Source organism: Camelus dromedarius, chromosome 6, assembly GCF_036321535.1.
Source record: "Camelus dromedarius isolate mCamDro1 chromosome 6, mCamDro1.pat, whole genome shotgun sequence".
NCBI lineage: Eukaryota > Metazoa > Chordata > Mammalia > Artiodactyla > Camelidae > Camelus > Camelus dromedarius.
The window spans coordinates 6,390,066-6,414,353 of NC_087441.1; the positions used below are offsets into that span (position 1 = coordinate 6,390,066).

At 45.5% G+C, this 24,288-nt stretch overlaps 1 protein-coding gene across 12 annotated transcripts in view; it reads left to right on the forward strand.

Moving 5' to 3' along the window:
• Positions 1-3,822: 3,822 nt before the first annotated feature.
• Positions 3,823-24,288, forward strand: part of AGPAT4 (1-acylglycerol-3-phosphate O-acyltransferase 4) — a 108,190-nt gene continuing 87,724 nt past the window's right edge. For 6 of the 12 annotated variants that reach the window (XR_010381198.1, XR_010381197.1, XM_064486491.1 and 3 more), the window contains exon 1: positions 3,823-3,979. The gene's annotated coding sequence lies outside the window, so the exon portion shown is untranslated. Of the gene's footprint in view, positions 4,105-23,370; positions 23,465-24,288 lie in introns of those variants that run through there. The other 6 variants (XM_010976746.3, XM_064486498.1, XM_010976745.3 and 3 more) reach the window with 5 other exon arrangements.

A 24,288-nucleotide genomic window follows, 5' to 3' on the forward strand; every position in this document is an offset into this window, starting at 1 on the left:
AGACTGCACACACTGAGGTGCTTGAAAACCAGAGATGGATTCTCTCAGAGTTCAGGAGGCTGAGAGTCTGCAATTAAGCTGTCAGTGTTGCTGAAAAACCAGCTTGTGTCCCTCGATAGCTAAACTGAGCCTTGGAGGCAGAGTTCTGGGAAAATTAGGGAAGAACAGCTTTATTGCTTGGCCAGGCAAAGGGGGGTCACAGCAGGCTGGGAACCCCTCGTGGGGTTGGTGTCCTGAGGTTTTATAGAAAAACCAGGTGGAACAGAAAGGTGACAACAATCAGGGCGTTTCCAGGTGCTGTGTTCTTCTTAATCTTGATGAATCCAGCAGGCGTCACGAAGAAACTCCAGAAGGTCTGTTCATTCTTCTGACGCTATCAGCTTGGGACCACCTTTCTGGAAAACAGCTTCTAGGCTAAAGGATAAGCTATTCTGGGTAAAGAATGTACAAGGAATGGAGAGTGTCTTGGAATGGCTGGGGGCTGTTTAGCACAAACGCATTTGAGCAAGTGAAGCAGAGATGGGGGCTTGTCAGAGAAAAGAGAAAAACAAGGTGCAGGAATTTTAAGTCAGAATGAATCAGCAAACAGCCCCAGCATCAGGGAAGCCATTCTGTCAGGTTCCTACCCTTTCATCAGCAGGGTTGGTTCCTGTGGTTGTGGAACGCAAGCCTCGGTGTTCCCCGGCCGGCATCACTCCAGGCTCAGCCTCCATCACCATGTGGCCTCCTGCCCTGTGTGTGTCTCTCTCTGTCCTCTCTTATAAGGACCTCCAGTCACTGGATTTAGGGCCCATCCTGATCCAGCACGACCACATCTTAACTAATTGCATCTGCAAAGATCCTGTTTACAAATAAGGTCACATTCTCAGGTTCTGTATGGACATGGATTTTAGGAGGAACACTATTCAACCCACTGCACACCTAATATAATATATAGCATATAATCATAACAAAAGGTTCCTGTTTTATAGATAGTTTAGTTCCATATTTATTTTAATTTTTTAATTTTTGTAGAGTGTTCTGTCATTTGAATAACACACTATCAACATAACTAATCTCCTGCTTCTGACACTGAGATGGTTTCCAGTCTTCACTATTGTGAACGACTCTGGTATGCCTAAACTTTTGAGGTTATCTTTGCCTATTTCCTTGGTATAAATTCTTGTAGCTGAATTACTGGATAAAGAGTATGAACTTTTTTTTAACCACTTTGTTTATTTATCATTTTTAAGGGGAGCAGATAATTAGGTTTATTTATATATTTATTATAACTTTTTATAATGGAGGTATTGGGGATTGAACCCAGGATCTCGTGCATGCTAAGCACATACTCTCTTACTGAGCTACACCCTCATCCCCCAGAGAGTATGAGCATTTTAAAGGCTCATGAGACATCTTGTTTAATCAAATTCCAGAAAGAAGGTCCAATTTACTGCCACCAGGAAGAGGGGAGCAAGCCCATTGACAGCATCCTATTCACATAGTACACTAAAGTTTGTTGAAGGTTTGACAGGCAAAGAAATGACATCTCTTCCTTTCTATTTTTATTTTTATGTGAGGCTGCATCCTTTCTGTTGTTGTTGTTTAATGGCTGTTTGTGTCACCTTTTTATGAGCTACCAGTTTAGGCCTCTTACCTCATTTTAACTCTCTCCGACTGTCAGCATTTAGTTCTTACAGTCTCACTCATGAATCTACTGGTCATTCTCACCCCTTTACAGTTTGCTCTGACTAGGAAACTATGCAGACACACTCCCCTGCTTCCTTTCCCCGTTCTTTAGACCATCTCTGAACCTTGTACAGACTTCAATTATTGTCTTTGTTACATCATATCTTAATGTAGCTCCTCGTATCTTATCTTACAGGCTTCTTTCTTTCCAAAGATTCTGACTCCCTTGGGTCAATGTCCATGTCGTCCTTGTGTTTTTGCATCTTCAGCAACTAGCATGGAGACTCAATAAATATTTGTTGGACTGAATTGTTAGATTGTGACCTGGAAATTCTCGCAATTTATTTAGATGGAAATAGCTAAATCAGGAGATCTAAAATAAAGAGGGTCTGTAAATGGGTTTGAATAAAATGCACAGGATTTCATCTTCAAATGTTGTATTTCCACTTTAAATTTTTAGAAGTAGCCTTTTATCCTCCTGTATTTCTCAGCTATATTTCTAAGGTAACAGGCTGTTAGCAAAATCATCTAAATAGGCAAAGTGTTACTGTAGCAGAAAAAAAAAGCATAATAATTGTAATCATAATGTAATAAACACATAGTAAAGGATTATGACCAGAATAAAACTTGCAATTGTCAAATATTTTCATATTGTTTCTACTGAAATCATTGGCTGTACTTGTAGTAAATACAGCACAAATGTACACAATCTGTAGATTCTGAAATAGATCCCCACTAAAAATTCAAATATGAAAAACAGTCCATCTAACTCTGCTTGAGAAGTGCTCTGAAAAACTAGAAACAAATGGATTTTAAAACATAATCTGAAAAGTTATGAGAACGCTTAAAAATTGCTTTGGCTGCAAGAAACTTCTTATAAACATCTTTTATAAATATTTCTAAATGGTCAAATTTATTTTCACAGGAACATCAAAATAAACCATTACCACACATGAGTTTTCTGTTCTGATCGTTTTTCATGCCTTAGGTGCCCTTCATCCCCCCTCATCCCCATTCAGGCTTTTCCCCCTCTCCATCACAGACTATCAAAATGCCGCACACCATGTACCACCCAGCCCAAACCACATTCGCAGGATTATGAATGCCCTTCTTTCCCCCATCATAACCCAAAAGAGTTCTTTCCACCCCCTCTGTGTTCGTGACACACTGTTTTTAGCACTTTCATAGCTCTTAGTAATTCTGCAATATGGTCTAGTTATCTGTGAACATTTTATTTTTTTCCTGTGGATTGTAAACCTCTAAAGAACAGGGGTGAACACGGCAGTCATATGTTAATACTCAAATATTATTTGCGATAATGGTTCTAATAGAGAACATTTGAAGGGCGTACATCTTTACCGTTTGGAGGTTAAAGTAGTTTTTTTAGGCATGTTGGAGAGCTAGCATTTCTGGAGATTCAACGGCCCGCCCGCTTTTAAAGTTACGATGACACTACTGTCTTTACATAAAGGTCTCCCCAGACCCTCTCTAACGCTGCGTGTGAATGCCACGTGCACGGGCTCGCGTGTGCGCGCGCGCACTGCTAATCAACCGCGGTGGCCGCTTTGCGGGGAGAAAATACGGCGCCCTGCAAGCTTCTCCCCCACCCCCTCTTCCCCGCTCCCCATTTCCTAACATCTCCGATCTCCTGAGTTTGCAGTATTATTTTGTCGAAGGTGCTCTGGGGCTCTTCTGAGCGGAATGCAATCTCCGTCCCGCACAGCGCAGCAGTGAGAGGTGCAGGGGTTTTCAGAGTGTGGGTATTTCACAAAACAAATCGAGCGTGTGCTTGCTGCCGTAAAGATGAGCCCGTTTAGGGCAATTTCCAGGTCGCCACGCCGACGGGGCTGGAGTCCGCCCGCGCTGAGGCTGGAGGAGCCATGTCGGCACAGGGATGCAACAGGATTTGGGAGGCGCGGCCGAAAAAGAAAGGCCACCTAGCGGGCTTTGTTTCCGATTCTGGCAGGTTCTCGAGCCAGAGATTTCAAACGTGAAGCCAATCGAAGCACTTCTTCACAATAATTGGAAGGGGAGGGGAGTGACTCATATTACACCAGCTCGTATCTCCCTCCCCGTAACCGCTAAATTGTAGCTTTAAAAGGAAGTGACATGGGGTGGGGAGAGACGTCAGCTGAGGACCACTTTTTTTTTTTTTCCCGAAGGGTCCACCCCATGGGTGGAGTCTCGCTTTTTCTTTCCAGTGTTGGCTGACTTACAGCTCCTATAAACTAGTGGCAATTTCTGCACCCCAGCCTGCTCCCTTTCAGTTTGTGGTTTCTAAGTCCATGTGTCCAGGGCGGCCAGAAAGGAGGTATGTGCGGTGCGTGCGATTTCCAGGCGACTTCACCTCTGGGCGTGGCGGATGTGTGTATCCCTCTCGCTCTCACTGTTATCCTCTCCTTGGCTGGATTTCATTAAAGCCTCTGGAAGGGGTAGGTAAGAAAGAGGAGGCGAGGAAGGCGGAGGAGAAGGAAATCTGGGGACAGTGGGAACGTGGAGGGGCCGCCCTGGAAGGCAGAGCCGGCTTGGCTGCAGCAAAAGGACCATTTCTTTGTGCTCAGCTGGGTGAGCGTACCTGTCTCTGTTGGGATTGCGAGCTGCTGTGCTGGGTTTAATTTCCCCCTGCCCACCCCCCACCCTCCCTCGGGTGGAAGAATTTTCATCTGCCATAGATGAAGCCGGGGAGAAGGTTCCTGTTACAGCTCGGTCCCTTTTGTGTCATGCAACATGTTCTTCCGTCTCTGGCGTTTCTATGGCAACCACAAAAATACTACACCCAATGCAGCCCCGATATAAATCGCTTTATTTGTATTTGCTCCGCGTTTGTTGCTTTCCGCGCTGGTTATGGCCGGGGCTGCTCAGAGGCAGCCTGGCTTCGTGGCTACCCCCTCCTCACCCCCTTTTTGGTTTTTCCCTATCACAGGCGGGCTGGGGGAGGGGAGTTGTCAAGGAAACAGGCATTTGTAATTACCTCTTTATTTACTTACTTTTCAGCCCAGGAGTTTCTTCATCAGATCTAGGAATTAGAAAAAAGAATGATTTGATATTTATGTAAATCTTCCATTATTGGTATTTTTTTGGAAACCTAAACTGTTCTCAAGATGTGATCTTAATGTTGTGATCAAACTAAGAAGGGGTGAGAGTACTTACTTCTTTACAGGAGGTGAGATCCTTGAAAAAAAGTTTGAGAGGGTGTTTGAGAATCAGTGCTGACAGATATGTTACTTTCTGCCCAGGTTTGACCAAAAGTCTAAATGTTTAAAAGAGGGGGCTTTGCTCTAGTCTGAGTTTATTTAGTACAAAATCTAAGTTCACCAAGTATAAGTGAGTAACAAATGGTAACTACCAGCAAGATTCTGTTTTTTGGGCATCATCCTTATACCGGTCACGCTGTCCACTCTCCTTAAAGTGAGGGTCTGTAGACCTCTTTTTCAAAATTGGGAAAGGCTGAACCCATCTGTGATTGTTAGACAAGCATCCTCATTTAGTAAAAAAAAAAAAAAAAAAAAAAAAAAAAAATCATGGGATAAGGGAGAAAGTGTGCGTGCGCGCGTGTGTGAATGTGTTACGTGTTTGATGTGCGCGGTGTGATGTGTGTGTATGCAGTTGGGCAGGGACAAAAGGGACAAGTCGAGCCCCAAGTTAAAACTACTGAATCTCCTTAATATCCTCTATGGAAAAGCATCATCTACCGAGTAATAAGCAAAGTTAAATGTGATTAAATCAAGTGACACATCTGTTGAAAAGTCATAGTCCAAATGGGCTTATTAACAGGTAGGAGTCAAATTGATGCTTTTATCCACTACCTCTGAGGAACTGTTTGAAAACAGGCGTGATTCTTTTAATGGATATCCTGAATTACCAGATTAGCATTTATAAGACAGATCAATAGTAATCTCATCCTTGATTCTTAAATTTATCTGTAGTTTTAGGTAAAGATTTGTGAAGGTGGCTTGGCCCTCCCAGTGCCTTCCTGCTATGAAGCCAAAAGCATGACTTAGAAACCGCAGAGTAACCCCTCTGAGGGGAAGCAGGAAGATGGGGTGGTTTCATGAGGTTCTTTCTGTTTGCCGAGATCCTTATCTAAACACATGGTTGTCTATAACTTGTACAACTTAGTATAGTGCAAGAGGCCTTAAGTATTTCAGATACAAAAGTTATCTAAAAACGGGGCATGGCACAAAACTAACAAGAACTAAATAAAGCTAAAGACAAGAAAACTAGTCAAAAAAGCATGAAGCACAGAAAAGTGTCATTAAAAAATAGGACTCTCATTTGGAAAAGCATGTGTTAGGACAGATAAACAGTTGGCTTGTAGATTTTCAATGTGTGCAGAGTGTGGAAAGCAGTCATGCTAAGTTACTGTGTTTCCAGCCTGAAGAGGGTCCTCAAGGATGTAGGTTTACCATGTGACCTGGTGGAGCAGATGGACAGGGTGTAAGTCAAAGTCTACAATGTGGGCACTCTTGAGTTTCCAAACCTAGGAGTTTCACAACAGAAAGCCTTGTGGGATGGAGTTCAAAGGACAAGTAGCAAGGATTGTTTGGAAGTTCAGCCCAAAATAAAAATGAATAAAAAATCACTGTCCTATAATTGGACCCTGAATAGAAGTTGAAAATATAATTACCAGAGTTGACCTGGGGAAAGTCAATGGAGCAATAGATGCAAAGCAAATTCAAGGTCTGATAAAAGGGGCTGGATGGGGGTGATGTGGAGGAAATCACCTCTGAAGTCGGAGTCAGTCGGCACTGTATTGGGATTTCATGGCTCTGACCTGGGTGCTGTGAAGTCTGTGAAGAAAATAGAAGTTGTAGTCTGTGCTCTCAAGTTTGAAATCCACCAAACAGGGTGACAGCAAGTGTCGAAGGGCACACAGCTGGAGAGAAGGAGGCAAGGCAAGAGGGAGATTAGAATTGGGATGCGGTTAGTCTGAGAAGACTATCACAGGGATGAAGGCCTTGAAGGTTTGAAGGGAGGAGACAGACAATTCAAGGGGAAGAGGCAGAGGTGTCCAGGTCCCAGGGATGGGTTGTGGCTCAAGGTCCTTGTCTCAAGCAGGGAGAAGTCCGTCTGACTTTAGTGTGGAAACCAGGCAGGAGCTCTCTGTGCTGGTGGAAAGAACTAGTAGCGATTCAGGGACAGAATTTCCTTTAAATCAGATCAGGACCGGTAGAAAAGAAAGATTATGTGAGTAGGAGGCAGAATCCTCCCTAATCCGATTATTTTTGAGTTGAAGCTCAAGAAGTGAAGGCCAGACTTAAATCAGACTTTAAACAAGTCAGAAATTTGGGACAGGGAACTCCACACACACCCACAACGTCATGCTAATAATACTGACCATTGCCATTGCTTTAAATTGTGGGATGCTCAGATGAGCGTTTGGCAGACTGACTATGTTTCGTGCTGTATTCTGGAAAGGAGATATAATGGGCATGGGAGACACTCCATTCACAGTTCTGAATGGTTTGTGCACCTAAAGGTTCATATGTAATCAAGCCTGACTTAATAACCATCTAACGTGACCCAGAGCCTGAGCAATTCTAATTCAATCATCTGTGTTCAGGACAGAGTCTATTTGGAAAGGAAGTTTTGGAAATCTGAAATTTAGCTTCACATATGGACCAGGGAGGATCACTGCTAAGGCTGTGAGAAAGAGGACGCTTACATCATGGACTTGTTCTTTTAGCAGTATTCATTGTGCACTTATTATGTGCCAAGTGCTGGGGACACCACTGGGAGTAAGACATATATTGTGTAAGTAGCTACAGTTTTCAAACATCTGAAGGGTTTTTAAGGGAGAGACCTTGACCAGCTGATCTCCATTTTCTCCTAATGACTAAGAGGAAATGTCTTCAAATAAGAGCAATTTTTGGTGACCGTCATCATGGAACAATCTATCTGACCTGTCTTCCTTTATTTTTCAAAACACACTCATGCTGCACAAAGATTTCCTACCCGTGTTCGTTTTCGTTACTCCAATCTGGTTTGCTTTCCTTCTTCCTTTGACCCTGAGTCCCACCTTTCAGTCACCATTTATTCATTTATTCATACATCCAGTTATTCGTTCGCTCAACAAATGAGATTTGGTATCATGTGTCAGGCACTGTGTAATATTATGGATCTAGCAAGAAGTAAGAAACTATTTCTCCCCTGAGGACGCTCAGAAACGAGCAGGAAGACAGCTGTAGAAACAGCTCCTTAAGCCAGAGGGTATTTTTTTTTTATTTTTCTGGTTTTTTTTTTTAATTTATTAAACTACAGTTGATTTACAGTATTGTGTTAGTTGCAAGTGTACAGCTTCAGATTCTTTTCCATTATAGGTTTTTACAAGATATTGAATATAGTTCCATGTGCTGTACAGTAAATCCTTGTTGTTTATCTGTTGTTATATGCTCAAAAAACCGGAACTCCCCAGTGGTTTTCGGCGGGGAGGGGGAGTTTCCACAGGCAAAATTTGGGGTGTGCCAGTGTCTTGTGCTTAGCCTGAAGTTGCCATTCTCCACCAGGGTGGGGGGCCTTAGTTCCCGCAGAAGAATTTGAAGATACTGTTATGTGTGTCCCTTGACTAGGAGCCAAGATCCTGCTTCAGTAGCTGCACTGTCATTTCTTGATTGCTCCTCCTTCGTTTCTGCCTTCCCTGCCTTCCCTGATTAGCAACTGTTCCAGTCTGCTCTTTGGAACTCAGGGAAGTCTAGGAGGCTGAAGCCTTTATCCTGCAAGTAAGAAACGGGGGACGCGGAAAGGCTCTTGTGCCCTGGAGGGCCCCACAGAGTCCCACTCAGTTTCAATGGCATTAGGTACTTCTTTCATTGAATAATTTTATACAGAGATTGTTCTGGGCAGCGAGGGAGAAAGTGCTTAGTGGTGGACTGTTTATTCCATAATTTTCCTCATTGGTGGAGCTTATGCCTGATGTCAGTAAACGTGCTGATTAACTAAATAAGAGAAGTGAGCTTTCCACCCTTGAGACACAGAGGCACAGAGTTCAGAAGGCTTGTCCATTCTCTTTCTGAAAAGTCTAAACTGACTGAGAGTTCCTTGTAGACTTCCACGGGACTATAGCTCCCTCCAGGTGGACTCAAAGTACAGTGTTTTTAAAAGAGAAACTCTCACCACATCAAAATTTTATATGCCCATTGTTTTCTTAGATAACCTCTATTACTAGATTTCACGTAAGATGATGCAAGTACGTGTTGCGAGGTCTGTGACAAAACCAGGTGAGTTTCAACACTTTAAACCTACACACCCCGAATAAATAACATCAAAGCCTTGTTGCAGCACCTCATGCTGTACTGGAGCTCCTCTCGGCAGAATTGTTTTATCCCATGTAATTTCTACCTTCAGCACAGAAATTATGCTGGCGACACAGTCAAGTTCATCTGGAATACCACTCTCCAGAGCTCGCCTGACCTTCAGAGAAAACGTTTAGCAAATCCCCCTTCTTCTTTGCTATTTTGATTTCAGATGAGATCAGCTCCTCCCTTCTGCTGGAAGTTGTTCCAGATGTCTCTGGTCGGCACAGATCTCTCCCCTCAGACCCCGGGTTGTGCACAATAGCCGATTCATGGTCATTTCTATGTAGGATCCTACGAGAGAAGAGGCATATTTTGTACTTAGTGGGAGTTTGAAACTGGACACTAAAACTACTGCAGGGGATTATTCCCCAGTCTGGGGGTGACAGACGCCATCAGGGATGCTGGGGTGACCGGCCAACCTGTAGGATATATGTGAGCGTGGACAGCAGCCCACCTGTGCTGGGGGCATCCTCTGTGCCAGCCTGTTACGCAGACTTCACATCTGTCAGTTGCCTTTATCCGCATAACCAACTAAGCAGGTAAAAACTGTTACCACTTTCCATTTTGCAGATAGAGAAAGTAAAGATTAGAGAGAATAAGTTACTCACCTAGTATCATAATAAGTAACAGAGCTGAGATTTGACCCAAGACCCCCCCCCCCACCCCCATCTCACTGGTGTTGGATTTGTCCATCGGTGCCCAGGGCCGGCCCGGTGTCTCAGACAGAGCAGACGTTCAGCAGGTATTTCTGCAGCAGTGAACGGCTCACTGCCGTGTGGACCTCTCCGTGCCTTTCATCCTAGTTTTCAGGAGCTTCAGAAATACTGGAAGAGAGAGAAATATTTTAGAACTTGGGGGAAAATGAATAGTAGGACTTGTAAGACAGGCTACTCTAATAGTTTTCAGGGAACTTTGTTGTTTTGTTGTGGTTTAGCCAGCGAGGTGATGTGGTGGGGGAAGGGAAAGGGCTCTGTGATTAAAATATTCAGGTGACAATAGAGGTCATACATCGAGTTAAATACAGATTGTCCTCAAGACCAGTTTTTGACCAAGGACTGAACTTTGCCGAGAAGTTGCCCTTCAGGATGCCTGCTTTGGCTGCCTGCTCCCCAGGCCGTGGGTACATGGAGTCAGACTTTCTTTTCTGCTGTCAATTGTCAGCAAATCTATTAGCGAGTTTAAAGCAGAGTATTATCTGAAAAGATAATACTTATCTTAGTGCTTATCTCAGACAAACTTTGAGAGGAAAATGGGAGGAATGAATTGACCCAGGAGTGAGTTTGGTCTTTTTCCCTGTGAGCTGTCACCTCTCTGGGGGCAGAGGTTAACCCAGGCTGATGAAATTTTAAAGAGTCTGTTCGAACACTTCCCAGGATGCTGCAGCCATCAACACACAATCAGTGCAAGCACCTGAAACTTCCTGCTGGGTCCTGGTGTAAGTAATTCTGGCTCCTTCCCCCTGCCATGGGGGAGCGGAGGTTGAAAGGAGATATGGGAGCAGCTTCCTTCCCCAGATGTGTATAACCCTTTGGGCTTATTTCCTAAATCTTTGGCCTCTGTTCTCCTGACATTCTTGCTCAAACCTGTTCATAAAAGTCACTCTTCCCAGATGCGATCACGTTATATGACAATTCCTTACAGTGCGATCCTATCACTGCCCTGAGGGCTTCTCATCAAAGTTTCCAGAGCTGAGGGGAATGCCTGGCACTGATTGGGTGTTCGAGCCTAGGGAAAGGGGGGCACAAGAGATCCGAGGTCCTGTTTGCCTAATCGGAGGGCCTTCCAGCCTGGGACCTCCCCGGACTGACGTTCCTTTACGGCAAGTTCTTCATCGCTGCACTGTTGACTTTTGGGGTCAGATAGCTCTTTGTTGTGGGGCCATCCTGTGCATCGTAGGCTGTTTAGCAGCATTCCTGGCTTCCATCCTCTAGATGCCACCGCCACCCCACCAGTGACAGCCAGAAATGTCCCAGACATTGCCCAATGTCCCCTGCAGGGGTAACATGGCCTGCAATTGCGAACCAGGGCTTTAGGGAATTCCCACATCGGAGCCTGCGGGGTCGGCTGCCTGAGCCGAGCAAGCCCATCCCTCCAAGTTTACAAAGATGAGTCCCAACCAGAGGGGCCTTTCATTCACCGAAATTAATAAAGAAAGCGGAGTGGTAATGTAACAGTTAAATAAGTGAAGGGCAGACTACTAACTGGAGGGTATTCAAAGGTTAAGTGTCCTTTCTCTGGCAAACCTGCATGGAGAGTCACCTTGTCACCCAAGGCTGCAGGAGGGAGCTGGGTGGGGCTGGGTGGGCTTCTCTGAACTCTCTTTAAGGAGATCCTGCCCTGGGCTCTGGCTCAGCCCTGGTGGCCTCAACTCAGGGTGGAAAGAACCCCTCAGGTGGGATTGGTTAACATATGTAAAGAAGGAATTGGGCTCAGCAGATCTGACCTGCTGGGATTTGCTGATTTTCCCTGGCTTCCTGGGGCTTCACTGGGAACCACATGCCTCACACCCAGGTCTCACCAGTAACTCATTGCCTCTGAGCCCCGACCCCCAGTCTCTGTGCGTGTTCCCAGCGTCTCCCTCCCTCTGGTCTCCTGCACTTCCCGCCCAGCTCACCTGGACCTGCCCCTGCTTTGGGTAAGACCTGCTCCCCCCGCCCGGGGCCTGGGGTTACTGGGTGCTGGATCACTGCTATGTCCCTTCCTTTTGTTGGTCCCCTCCATTCCCCGCTCCGGGCCTGAAAGATGGGGGTGAGAGGGCAAGTCTGTTATTCACACTGCCCCCGCAATTCCAGAATCCTCTGACAGCATTTCTGAATCCTTGCACCCACCCTCCTATTGGCTGGGCACTGAGGGGACACACGTGACCCAGACAGGGTCACCGTCCGGAGACAAGACAGAAACCTAAGGCTATCATTTGAATACACTGGGAGGAGAGCGCCATGCTCTGGGGAAGCACGGAAAGGGGAACCCCCGACGCCCCACCCAGGCTGGGGCTTCAGAAATGCTTCCTGGAAAAGCGTATCATCCCTCCGGCAGGTCTGGGGTGCTCATTTCCTGGAGGGCAGGATGGGAATCCAGAAGTGATCAGAGCTGGGAGGTCATGCCATGTGGTTCACTGGACAGCGGGGACGGCTAGGTGTGGTGACCGCGTCCCTGGGCCAGTCTGGAGACCTGATCTGGGCTGTGGCGGCAGGAGGCAGGGAGAGCCCAGTCAGGCTGGTGCCATGGTCTGGGAGACTGAGGTGGAGGGCCCTGGCCGGTCCTGGAAGGAGGATGCAGAGGAAGGAGCCGCGGGACTCTGTAACTGGTTGTGCTGGCCTGTCTGACGGTGTGGGACAGAAGCAGCCTTTCCTGTGATAGTCTTCACGAAGGGTCACTTCTGTGACGCTTTGTAACGTAGTCATTCATGCACTTTAATGATAACCTTCTTTACTCAGCATTTACTGCCATGTTGTGTGCTCTGCCTGCCCCTTCTCGTCCTCACTCCAGCCTTGGGGAGGTACAAATATTTTCCTCTAGTCTGACTTGAAACCGAGGCCCAGATTGGTCAGCTTGTACTTTCCTAAGTCACAGAAACAGGAATACTTGTTTGCGGAGCAAAGACTGTGACTTTTGATCTATAAAGAATGATAAAATTATCACATTTACTTGTACAGTGTATTCTTTCCCACAATTTCCCCAGATCGTCTCTTAGGGTGAAAGGATTTCCATCACTTCAAAATGTGCAGAAATTCATCGTAACCTCCCAAATCATGTGGAAGTTACCTAAGACCAAACTATATAATGAAAGTTTTGTGATGTCACCACCTCATTTGACCTCCATTTCTAGAAGAATACAACGTTAAGGGGAACCAGGGAGAGAGGACCACAGAGATACTTTAAATGTGCCTGATGATTTTAATTATTTATATTGGTTCCAATTTTAGCCAGATTGGCACTTCCTTCCCCCTTCCTCCCACTCCTTCTGTCTTTTCAACGGCTCAGCGATGATTCGTCTTTGAGACAGTTCAGTTTCAAAACTGTCTCTCTGGCTTGACTCCTGAACATGGGCTTTGTGAGACTGGGGTCAAACTGTGTCCTGTGGGTGCTGGGCAGGCCCTGAACTGCAATTTACTAATAATGGTGGCATCAGGGGAAAAAAACCCTGCCTGGTACTCAGGGTGTCCTGCTCTGGTCAAAGGCCACAGGAACGTCTCATCGATAAGCTGGAAACCTCCTGGTGTCCTTCTGTAGACCCTCTCTGCTGGGCCAGGTAGACTTGGGGGCCCCTGAGGACTGAGGGGAGCAGCACCCAGTAGAGGGGAGCGGGGCTGGGTCACAGCCTGGGTTGGCCCCACCCATGGGACCTCGGGCTCCTTGAGACCAGGGACTGTCTACCAGGAAGTGGCCTGCCACATCCGGGGTCCTTAGTTTCCTGATCCCATCTGAGAGGAGTCCAGGACAGATGCAAACTTCTTCAAATACCCCATCCTGGGGCCGTGTTGGCAGAGTGCCTGCAGGTGTGCCGAGCTGTGGGGGGACCTGGGCCCAGCTCACTCAAGCTTCAGTTTTGCCAAAAGCTCCAAGGGAAAAGGATTTTTAAAAAGAAAAGCGACACGGACATGCCATGATCTAACACAAAGTTGACGTGAACTATTAAGACAAAACTGAAGACTTTTCACACTGGGTAGTTTGGGTGGCTTACGGCCACAGCTCCAGAACCTTCAGTCTGTTTTCTCTGCTGAAGCAGGTGTTCCTGTGGACATTTTTGAGAATACGACTGAGCTGATCTCCAAATGACTGTGGGAAGGCACGGTAGATGTATAGTCCTGCCCCGCAACCCCCTTTCCCACTCTCCAAAGCTGAGTCTGGGAATGGGATGGGGTGGGGTGGGCAGGACTGGAGTCATCACGGAGAGTTTGCCTGCCTGCACTGTTTTCTCTTCTGCGTCTGTCTCTTCCTGGTGGTCTCATCGAGGGAGGGCTGCTTGGCCCTCTCCTTTTTTGTCTGTCTGGTCACCCACCCTTTGGAGCCTCCCCTCCTTGTCTGGAGGAATCTCTTCTCTTGAGGAGCCCAGCCCTTGTTTTCTTTCTGACCTCTCTTCCGCTCCCTCTGGACTATCTTAACCATCTCTTGGGTAAGGAATCAACTCTTACTGCTTGTTCATACCTGTTATCTTATCACCGTTTTTGTGGTTAATTATCCTTCTGTTCTCACGTAGCCTTCTTTCCTGGGTTTATATTTTGAAATCTGAACAAAACTGTTGAGCACGTGGAATTTGCCAGTTCAGACACTAACAAGCTATGGGAAGGTGGCTGTCACTTTAAGGGTCTCACACTCCCTAGGGAGCCTGAAGGATAACCTCCCCCAGGCGTCTTGCAGGAGGCGTCTCAGGGTTCTCAGTAAGAGATGGAAAGAGAGCCCAGTACGTAATGACCCCAGCAAACCACTGCATTTTTCCTTTACAATAAGCTGATGGAGGAGAAAAAATCTGAGCCATGGACTTTGCCCAGGGACAAGCAAACCATTGTCATTTTTCTTTTTGGATGGATTAGAGAATGAGGAGGAAGAGTCGGCCTCTTCCGTGTGTGTGTGTGTGTGTGTGTGCGCGCGCGCGCGCGCGTGTGTGTACGTGCGTGCATGTGTGCGTGCATGTGTATGTGCGTGCGTACGTGCGTGTGTGTACGTGCGTGCGTGTGTGTGCGTGCGTGTACACGCTTTTTTTAAAACCATGTTATTAAGCATGGGATTCAAGTGTCACTAGACCTAACATTTCTCAGTAGTCACTTGAAATGGAAATAGTGCTGGTAAATTAACTACACTTCAATTAAAAATTAAAGAAATAATGCTGTCAAATTATCAAAGTGCTTTGGGGTCTGTGCATAAGTACTGCCACCAATTCCTCAGAAATTCTTCCAGAATATTTGTGTGACTCAGGAGTTGAGATTGGCACTCTGGGGTCAGAGTAGAGAAAAGATACTCTGACCGCAGGGCGTTTGTCTAATTCAGGTTAAACCGGCAAGTCTGCTAAAACAGATCCCCTTTAAGAGATGGTGAAGCATCCAGTCGGGGACAGTCAGCCATGTGGAACACAGCTCCAGATCGGAGGTAGAAAGCGAGAAACATGATTGTCAAAGCCTCTGTACATTAGACTTAATCTGATTTATCCGGAACCTACTTAGCACGCAGAACGCTGAAATCACCGGCTTAACGAGCTTGGTTGTCCGTCTTCCTGGGTCAGTGGTGTGAAAGCAATGATGGAGAGGAAGGTAGGAAAAGAAAGAACAGCGAGCGAGCTAAAAATATTACTACTGGTGGGGACCGTCACTGATGAACAGCAGAACCGTCGCCCTGAGCCGTCCGTGTTGTGCTGTGGCCAAAGTGCTTCATTTATGGAGGCAGGAGAGTCTGGGTGACGCTAGGAAGATTGTCACTCCAAACACGAGTTCAGGCAGCTTTCTCTTTTGGCAACTTAAGCTTTACCTTTTAGCTTTCCAGAAAATTCTTTGATTCAGAACGCGTCCTCTGGCTGTCACAGGTGAGGAAGGAGATGCTGTGCTAGGGTCACGGGGCCTGCAGCCTGCCCCCAGCCTGGCCGTCCTTCCAGAAGCTGTGCTCTGAGCTGATCTTCCAAGCATGAGGTGGAGTCAGCTCTCGACACTGAAAGGGAGAGAGTGGGGAGGTTAATCCAAGGCTGGAAGAGTGAGCGGGCAGGAGCCGGCAGAGGAGGCCCTGGTGATTGGCACAGGTGCTCAGCCTTCGATGTGGAGTTGGGAAACATAGCCACGGGTCCTGTGAAGGGAGGACACGGCCGCCTGGGGCAGGACCACCTCTCTGTCCCTGAATTCCCATCTCAGTGGCAGCGTCTCAGCTGTGGTCTCGACCTGGCCTGTCTGTTGGCATCACTCGCCTCGGACCAGCTGATCGAGTCTCTGGTTCCTTGCTTTTGTTTAAGTTTCCTAGGGGACAAGCTGGGAGAACTGGGAGAACTGGGACCACATGCTGGAAGGAGGGTGACTAGCAGGAAAGTGACGGGACAAAAAGAAAGCCAGAGGCAGGACAAAGGTGGCGGTGATGGTGGCCACGATGATGACGATGATGATGGCAGCCACATTTAATATGAAAATGTACCAGACAGGGTGCTAGAAACAGCAAGCCCTCCCCACAGCCCCATGAAGTAGGAACCATTACTGTCTCCATTTTACAGATGAGAAGACTGAGGTTAAGTAACTTGCTGAAGGTTGTAGAGCCCCTGAAGGCAAACCAGCTCCTGGCTCTTGGCGCTGCCTGTGCACGGCGGAGCCTCTTCAGATGCTCAGTATTCAAATTCCGTGTAGTGAGAGCAGAGCCGGAGCCCCAGGCCTCCCTCAGAACTAAAGACAAAGGGCGCAAAGAGGATGAAGCCAGCGGCAGGGACTTCCCTTATGTCTGATTTTGTTTTATTTTTCTCTTGGATTTTACTTTAATGGTGTGGAGGAAAGTTATGCTAGAAAGAATCTGGAAGCTTCTGTTATCTCTGACCAACTATTTCTAGAAGAGAAGCAGAGTTAAATCGCTGGCGTTTCCGCATTCAGGATGGCTGGTAACAGTGCCTTAGGAGCTGGAGTTAGGGGAGCTAAACTGTCTCCGCCTGCCCGTGGGCTTTGTTCAGGAGGATGCCCTGATCTGGCTGCAGCGCAGCAGCCCCGTCCCGCTGACACTGTGGTCGTGTTACTAACGCGCCAGAAGGCAGGCGTTCCCCCGTAGCGGTGTGGTGGGTGTGGTTCGAGTCGTTTGTATTATGGATATGTATTAACCACCCGTGGTGGCCAGGTCCATGCTGGACTCTGGATACCAAACGAAAAACCCTTGGGCGCCTATGGAATTCAGATTTGTGGGAAGGCAGACGTACACAGGAAGGGAAACCACGTTTCCTGATGCCACGTGGCCTGGGTTCGCACGGAATTTTTTACCTCATTTACTCACATGTTGTCAGCTTCACTGCACCGTGGTTAAGTCCTACAGTGCTGAGCCTAACAGTCGGTGTAGCAGAGATCGTGAGGAGACAGAGACAGATGCTTGTGGGGAGGCAGCTGGGTGGTACAGGTGAGGGCAGCGCTTTGAAGGATGCACACACATTTGGCAAGTCAGCAATGCTGGGGGTGGGGGGCATCGGCAGATGGGACAAGATGCAGGTCTCAGAAGCGTGAACGCGAACGCTGTTCAGAAAATTCCAAGAGCTGGGACCACCCTGCCTGGTGGACCCTCATCCCGCTTTTTACTCTGAAAACACCGTGCATTTCAGGAGAGTAGCTGTTAGCCTTCAATTTTATCATTTACTTTTTTCAGTTGTTCTTGCCTATAGCATAGACAGTGCCTGAGGTCACTTGGTGTCTCCAACCCCCAGGATTGTGCCTGAATAAATATTTGTTCTAGGAGTGAAAAGCATCCTCTCGGAAAGGGGCTAAGAGAAACGGACACCACGGTGGGAGTGCCTGCCACCCACAAGGCGTGGGCTTTGAGGTCCGTCCCACCAGTCAGTCGCCTGTTCCTTGGTTTTGCGGAGTGGTGTTCCATCATAGGGATAAACCACGTCTTGTTTATTTGCTCACCTGGTAGTGGACGTTTGGATGTTTTTCAGCTTTCATCTAATTTTAATTTTTTTTTAGTACTTTTTGGGGGCAGTTATTATGTTTATTTATTTATCATTTTTTAATGACGGTACTGGGGATTGAACCCAGGACCCTGCCCATGCTAAGCACTGCACTGTACCACTGAGCTATACCCTCCCCGCATCTAATGCTGAATTTACTACTTTTATTTCTGATCTAAAGTACGGATTCTCAGAGCTGAAACTGGGGAACCGGGTGCATTAGTTCTTGATTTCCGTCTCGATGGTTCGTTTGCCGTCCACCCAGAAAAGGTGAAGTTTTCGGTGTTGCCAGACTGATGACCCCATTTCTTTTCCTTCAATTACTTATCTCCCCACTGATTTCATTAACTAAATGACGCTTTTGGCGATTCTCCAGATTTCATTCACGAGCTCTCTCTGTACTGTCTGCTGCATGCGGGCCCCACGCTGGCTCTCGGGGACACGGGGAGCCCCCAGCCACCACGCCGGCCTCACGGAGCCCTGCCCCAGGGGGCTTTGGGAGCATCCGCTCTGGATGGCCGGTAAAGGGCAGCAGATTCTGCAGCTCTCGTGCATTTCTTTCACGTACTTGAGCCCTGAAATTTCACCCGAATTTAATTGCAGGGCGTTGGCCTTAGCAAATACAGTCTATCCGGACTTTGGGAGTAGCAGTGATAGTAATGAACAGAAATAGAGTACTCAATCTCGGGTATTCAAAGCAGCCTTACATTAAGGGGGAAAAAATCTTTGATCTGTTAAAGATTTCCTCTTCTTAAGTCAACGCCTGGAATGTGGCTACAGCGCTGTTGGTCTGAGTGTGGCGGTGGTAGGGAGGGGCGAGTGGAGTTCCCTTGGTCCTTGACACTGCCTGGAAAACTGAGGGAAGACTGACATCCTTACCGCCTTTGCCCTCAGGCTGTACTCAGGATCAACAGTGAGGTCCCATCCTACCTCCATTTGAGGCCCCGCCTCACAGATCACGCCAGTTCAGGAGGACCCACTCTGCACCCCTACAGCGCCCTGGCTGGCTCCACCCTGACACCGGCAGACCTGGGCACCCAGGTCTTGCTCTCTTCCTTGGGAGAGGGGAGCACCTTTTTCCTACAGGCTGGAACTGCTCCCCACCCCGTTCATGCCTTCACTCCAACAACGCCGGGACAAGGGGTTACATCACACATGGACTGAGGGCTGACTGTTCTTGTGGTTTGTCTTCTGTAGGGTCAGGAGTTTGTTTTGTTTTGTTTTGTTTTTTAAACAACTAGGAGATATAACTGACCTGTCATAAAGTTCACCCATGTTTAAGTGTATGATTCAGTGGCTTGTAATGTATTCAGTGGTGCAACCATCACCGCTATCGACTTCTAGAACATTTTCATCACCTCTTATCCATGAGCATGCCCCACCCCCCACCCTCCAGCCCTGGACAGGCACGGGCTACTTGTCTATAGATTTGCCTATTCTGGGCATTTCAAATAAACAGAATCATACACTATGGAATGTGTGACTGGTTTCTTTCACTTAGTGTCACGTTTCTGAGGGTCATCCACGCTGTAGCTTGTATCAGTAGCTCATTCTTTTTTGCGGCTGGATAATATTCCATGATGGGGCTCTCCATGGGTCAGTTTTTTGGTTTTGTTTATCCACATAACAGCTGATAGACATTAGGACTGTTTCCATCATTTAAAAATCTTTTTATTTTTAATTTTTTAAAAATTTTATTGAGGTATAGTTGATTTACAATGTTAGTTTCAGGTGCAGAGTGATTCAGTTACTCATATACATACATACATGTATCTGTTTTTTTCAGATTCATTCCCATTATATGTTATTATAAAAAACTGAATGTAGTTTCCCGTGCTATACAGTAGGTCCTTGTTTATCTATCTTATACATAGTAATGTGGATCTGTTAATCCCAGACCCCTAATCTATCCCTCCCCTCTTTCCCCAGAGCTGTTTCCATCTTTCAGCTACTGTGAATGTTGCTGCCATGAACGCTCATGCACAGGGTTTGTGTGGACTTAGTGTCTTCATTTCTTTTGGGCAGCCGCCTAGCAGTGGAATGTCTGGGTCATTCGGTGACTCTGTTTAACATCTGAAGACCTGAGCGAGGTGTTTCATCACTTCCCCAAGCTCCTCTGAGGCCAAGGGAGCATAGAACTCTGCATAGATGCTGCAGATTTTCAAATCCAAGTCTCTTTACTGTTCAGACCTCTATCAAAATGTCCTCATCGGATCCATGTAGGAGACTTTTATGTGTGAGATACCGCAGGAAAGGAACGAAGAAGGAGGGTGCCAGGAGGGTGGCTGGTTCAACTCAGGGAGTGGCGATTATGCGGGGTTTCATCTGGGATCTGGGGCTGTGTCCCCCCCAGCCTGGAGCGTGTGGGGGCTGGAAGTGCCATGGGGCTAGCTGGTGCCCGCGGTTTGCTGGGTGTGTGCAGCAGCTTGTGCTTTTGTCCTGACAGTTTTAGGGCTCTCACTGTTTTGAGTCCAGGCGTTGTATTTCCAGAGCTCTCCACTCTTGCCAGGATGTGCTTTCTGAGAAAGTCGGAAGTCCTTTGAAGAGCGTTATCTGAAACCAAAAAGCACTTGCTTTTAGTACTGAATGCGTTTGTGTTGTTGTTGTTGTTCTGTCATTTGAGTCAGTATTTACTCATCTTGAAGAATTAAATGACTGTTAGAATAAAGCTTAGATCAAGGATGGAAGGAGCCAGTCTCCCGGTAGTAAACCATGTGCTAATGTCTACTTTCCTTGGGAAGGACCAGTTGAAAGGGTCCCTGAGGTCTCGTAAGAATGTACGTTCCCCCATATTCCCCGATACTTAGTTATTTCTTACTGTGTACAGAGGGGTGACAGAGCTGTAAAGAACATAATCATGAAAAAAAGTTAACCAGTGGATTGTATATATTTATATTTCACTTTAATATTTTTGGATATTTCAAGAAAGTTGTCTTCTTTTTCACCATCAAGAGTTTTGTGAGGTAGGTTGATGGAAATAAGAAAGCGGAAATAGAGGCTCAGAGCAATATGGAACCAACAGTTAAATGACCAAACTAAACAAGTCACAGAACTCCCCCGAGCCTCCATTTCCTTACCTATAAAATGGGTACATTAATAAATCAGAGAGCATTGTGAACATCAAGTAACATATGTTGCATACTTCAGTAATCTGAAAAATGCAATGTAAAACTTGAGCTCTTTTTAAAATTGACGTATAGTCAGTTTACAACATTGTGTCAATGTCTGGTGTACAGCACCATACTTCAGTCATACAGGAACATACATATATTCGTTTTCACATTCTTTTTCACCATAGGTTACTACAAGATATTGAATATAGTTTCCTGTGCTATGTAGTATAAATTTGCTGTTTATCTATTTTATGTATATTAGTATCTGCAAATCTAGAACTCTCAATTTATCCCTTCCCATCCCCTTCCCCAACTGGTAACCATAAGTTTGATTTTTATGTCTGTGAGTCTGTTTCTGTTTTGTAAATAAGTTCATCTTTTTTTTTTTTTTCAGATTCGACATATAAGTGATATCAAGTGGTATTTTTCTTTCTCTTTCTGGCCTACTTCACTTAGAATCACGATCTCCAGGTTCATCCATGTTGCTGCAAATGGCATTTTATTATTTTTATGGCTGAGTAGTATTCCATTGTATAAACATACCACAACTTCTTTATCTAGTCATCTGTTGATGGACATTTAGGTTGCTTCCGTGTCTTGACTATTGTAAATAGTGCTGCTGTGAACATTGGGGTGCGTGTGTCTTTTTGAATTAAGTTTCCTTCTGGATATATGCCTAGGAGTGGGATTGCTGGATCCTATGGTAAGTCTATTTTTAGTTTTTTGAGGAATCTCCATACTGTTTTCCATAATGGCTGCATCAAACTACATTCCTACCAACAGTGTAGGAGGGTTCCCTTTTCTCTACAGCCTCTTCAGCATTTATCATTTGTGGACTTTTGAATGATGGCCATTCTGACTGGTGTGAGGTGATACCTCACTGTAGTTTTGATTTGCATCTCTCTGATAATTAGCGATACGGAGCATTTTTTCATGTGCCTATTGGCCATTTGTATGTCTTCATTGGAGAATTAATTGTTTAGGTTTTCTGCTCATTTTTGGACTGGGTTGTTTGTTTTTTCCTTATTAAGTTGTATGAGCGAGTTCTTTTTTTTTTAACTTAAATATACTTCCCAAGTCTTGGTTGAATAATGAGAACATACAGAGAAGCATAAGGAAGAAAAATATTATTTCCCGTTATCCTCTTACCCAAAACAGCCTCTGAGAGTGTTAATTGTCTAACCATTGTGAAAAGAAATTTGTTAATATCTAGTGAAGCTGGACGGTGTCACACCTTGTTAAGTCATGTCAGCGTGATGCAGCAATTCCAATTCCAGTGGTCATTCATGAATTATCTATAACACAGAAAAAAAAGAAATATCCTAAATCTCCACCATTATGGTAACAGATTAACTTTTGGGGTAGCCATACAAAAGAATACTCTTCCACAATTGAAATGACTCAACTAGATGCATAACATGTAAAAAATTTCTTGAGTATAAAAAGGAAATTACAAAAGGATTCAAATATTACTCATGTACATCTTTACAATACAAAAATATTTTGTTTGTGAATGCAAATACATACAGTAAAAGAATAAAAACAGTGAAGAAAATACTAATTTCAACCTCAAATTGCAGAAGTGGCTTCAATATCTATTTTCTTTAAAACAATGAAGTAAACGTGACTAGATATCAGTGTGGTAAAACGTTTTGTATATTTCAAATATTTCTGATGTTTAAAAAAAGTTTGATGACTTGATAACCAACTGTTTCCTAAGCATAGAGATGCACTGGGTTTTTGCTGTTGTTGTTTTGTTTTGTTTTGTTTTGTTTTGTTTTTGTCTTTAAACTTTGGTCCATACGGTGCATGTTTTTGTTGACTTTGTATTTTGTAAACGTCTTTTATCACTAACTATATTCCTCATTGTTCTTCCTGGACCTCCTAAGGCTTTCTGTTCCTATTTAGCTATTTACTCAGAAATCTTTAAAACAAGTTAATGCTGGGGCTTCTGGTTAATATCTTATAATTATTTTCAATTTATTCATTTACAATTGTTCATAATGTTTTCTAATTCATTTATGATATATTTGGTCTCTGACACTGTAGGAGCTCATAACCTAAAAGCAGAGGCAAAAGTAAAGTCTGGTTTAGTCAACACACAAAGACTCCATTGAGAGTCTAGAAACAACTCAAAGTTTGGGAATTCACATGTGGAACTTAGAGTTACTCTTACCAAAAATACCAGTTAAACAAACATTTGGGTTGGAAAAGATGCTCTCATCCCTGCCTCCAGACCTCAGTCACTGTCTGCCGCTCAGTTCCCTTGAGTCTCCCCGTGTCCCGGGCCCCCCTTCAGTCTCCCTGTGTCGTAGGACTCCTCTCAGGTTTCTCTGTGTTCTAGGCTTTCTGTCTCATAGCAGAAAGTGGTCCAGGGGCCTCGTGAGGCTTTCCCGTCCTCTCTGTCCCTGCAGACATTGCTGTTTTGGGTTCTTGAGATGCACCATTGCAGAGGACAACCTAAAACTCCCTGCCCTGCTGTGGCTTCCATCCCCTAATCACTAACTGGTAATGAATCCCTTTTGAAGATCTGGAGTACTTTCTCCTGCCTGCCTTTTTCCTCCTGCAGAAAGCCTCCTCTAGGTAGACTGGTACCACATCAGTGCCAGGAATGCCCTTAGGAGTCTTGAGAATCCTTCTCTGGTCTCTGCACCCACCTTGGTCTCCCTCATTCCCTTCGCAGGTGGCGGTGGCATGAGTGTAGTTCTGAGATACAGCTTCCGTATTTCCTGTGGCTCTTCCAGCAGTGGCTGGGGAAGGCCGGTCTGAACCGCACGGTAACACTGACTGCCTCTCACAGAGGCACCGGGTCAGGTGGGAGGGCAGGAGCACAGTGCGCTGGGGGAAGAAAGGGTGCTCTGAGCTCTGTCCCTGCGTCTGAGGGGTGAGGCGGGTCACTGGCTGTAGGTGCCGCTTCTTCATCTGTTAGATGAGCAGGTAGCGTATTGATCCCTATGGCTCATTTCTTCTCTGTTGATTGGTATTTAATGTATGAAATTGTTGTATGAATTGACAGAGGAGGGAAAGATCTTTCAGTAAATGCTTTGGATACAGCTCGTTAAATATTTGGAAATAAATCTATGTAGATTCTCATGGAGCATCAGCCAAAAAATGCATTGTCAGACCATAGAGTTAAAAATACATACTAGAAGAAATAAGTGAATGGGTACCAGTTTTCTGCAGGACAAGAAGTAAGGGTAGAAGGAAAACCTTTCTAAGCTTAAATCTTATGAAGAAATTACAGTTCTTGCTTTATAATAATATAAGGCCCTAATAAGCTAAGAATAAAAGCAAACAAACTGGAAAAATTGGTCCCTCGAAATGGAGTAGGTAAGGTGGTATTCTACTTAATATATGAAGAGCTCGTGCTCGTCAATGTGCAAGGGTAAATGGGCAATACATAAAATAGACAAGTCAGGAAAGAGAAAGCAGTATAGTTTAATAAGTGTTAAAAAAAAATTCACTTCACTTGCAACCCCCAGAATGCAGATTCAAACAAATTGAGACACAACTTTTATTGTATGAAGAGTTAATCCGATTTTTGTTGTTTTTAAATGGGAATTCTTATTGCTAACAAACGTGATGGAATGGGTATTTTTGT